Below are 2,185 nucleotides of genomic sequence, written 5' to 3'. Positions count from 1 at the left end.
TGAATTGTTTTGTTAATTTTTTTTGTTTCATGTGAAAATGTACTAGAGTCCTGGGATATATGCAATTACGTTTAGAATCAACTTGCCTAAAACGAACTGCTGACTTCGAGCTGGTATGGCAGTATTGTAAGTACAACCCCAAATCCAGAGAAGTTGGGACATATTGTAAAATGCAATAAAATCAAGAATTTGAGATTTGTTAGTTCACTTGAACCTTTATTTAATTGAAGAAGGTTTTCACTGACTAACTTAAAAGTGTTTATTGTAAATATCAACAATTTTGATGGCTGCAATACAGGCAAGTTTACCACTGTGTCAATGTTTGGGAATTGAGGATATTAATTCTCCAACATTTTTGCCCAATCTCGTCTGATACAAGACATCTGCTCAACAGTCTGTGGTTGTCGTTGTTTCTGATTGTCCTTTTCATGATCGACTGTACATTTTCTATGGAGCCAGATCTGGACTGCAGAGAGTAAGTCAAGCACATCCCTCCTATGGTGTGTAGAGTGTTTAGAAACTGATTTAATTGAACAAGATTTTAAAAAAAAGTTTATATTTCTATACTATAATAAAAAATTAGCCAAAAGTTTGGGGTTGGAAGATAAAAAAAATTATTTATTTTATACTATAATAAATTACTTGTACAAAACTTTGTGGAAGGTAAGATTTTAAAAAATATATACTTTTATACTATAATAAACCATTTCAAGAGTTTGGGAAGGGTAAGATTTAAAATATATGTATTTTTACAATAATATATTAGTTCAAAAGTTTGAGGGTAAGATTTAAAACAAAATTATACTATAAAACAGTTCAAAAGTTTGGGGTCGGTATGATTGTTTTTAAAATGAAATTCTTTTGAGTTAGGAATAGGATGCATTAAATTTAATCCAACAGTAAAGACATGTATATTGTTACAAAAGATCGACTTTAAATAAATTCCATTCTTTTGAACTTTATATCAAACCATCCTGAAAAAGTATCACGTTTCCACAAAAATGTTTCTCAGTGTAACACTGAAAAATGGCTGCTGAAAATTCAGCTTTGATCCCTGGATTAAATACAATTTAATATATATATATATATATACCTTTTTTTTTTATCTGACCTCAGACCTTTAAACGGTAGTGTATGGTGCTTGCAAATCACATCAGATGGCTTGTATTTTGATGAGAAGTGAGGTTTGTTCTGTTATCAGATTATCATTTTCAAAGAAAGTAGAATTTGCATTAACGGATATTGTATTTTGCACTAAAGTGAGTGACCTCTTTGGGATCAAAATTGTCTATGGGTTGGCATTCAAATGTGAATAACAAGGTGATTTTCTTATCTCTCTTTATGTGAATAAACCTTTTGTTTGACTTCGTTTAGTTTCTGGTAGAAATAGGATGTGATACCCAGGGGGCAAACAAGTGTAGTTTGTATTACAGGTTCCTGTGAGCACTCACATTGTCAAATTCTAAAACTTCTCCCTTCCCTAAGGACTCTACTGTAAGTAATACATTAATTTACAACATGTGGCTTTCGACATGAGGGTTTTAGAACTGAAAGTTCTTCTGATTGTTCCCTGCACAGTTTGGCCATGAAGTCCTTTAAGGCCCTTTGAGATTTTTACTCATGTCACTAAGTTCAGAGTAGACCTACTAGCCGTTAAACCATGTGGGGGAGAGCGAGGCACAACTTGACGCTTTTTGACTTTCACAGTTTGTGTAAATCTACTTAGGGTTTAGAGTATTTATTTTTTCCCACATTAATTTCCCACATGTCTAGTACAATGTGGTTTTGTTTTATTAATACAGTGTATACTTTTTACTTGATTTACCCCGAAAGAATGGAAGTGAAATGTGACATCATGCCCCATTGGTGGGGTACATTGTAACATCACCATATGACAGCTTAAAATGCCATCTGATCTAATCAAAAAAATATACAAGTCAAACCAAAATATGTTCTTAATAAAATACAATTAACTTTTTCATATAAAATAATGGGATTTTTTAATAATTAAAAATAAACTAATTTTTGAGTTTGACAACAAACACACCAGAATACACAGCTATACAGTATAGTTCAAACCAAAATAATAATCAATAATTTCTGAACATTGACTGGCAGTTTTTATTTAACTGTTTCTCATGTTTTTTCAATAGAATTCATAAAAGTATATAATATAATAGTATAT

The sequence above is a fragment of the Siphateles boraxobius genome, unplaced genomic scaffold (genome assembly GCF_051911475.1).
Source record: "Siphateles boraxobius isolate OS27281-9 unplaced genomic scaffold, OSU_SipBor_1 24, whole genome shotgun sequence".
Taxonomy (NCBI): Eukaryota; Metazoa; Chordata; class Actinopteri; order Cypriniformes; family Leuciscidae; genus Siphateles; species Siphateles boraxobius.
The sequence above is the reverse complement of the archived record's forward strand: the minus strand, read 5'-3'. Positions refer to the sequence as shown.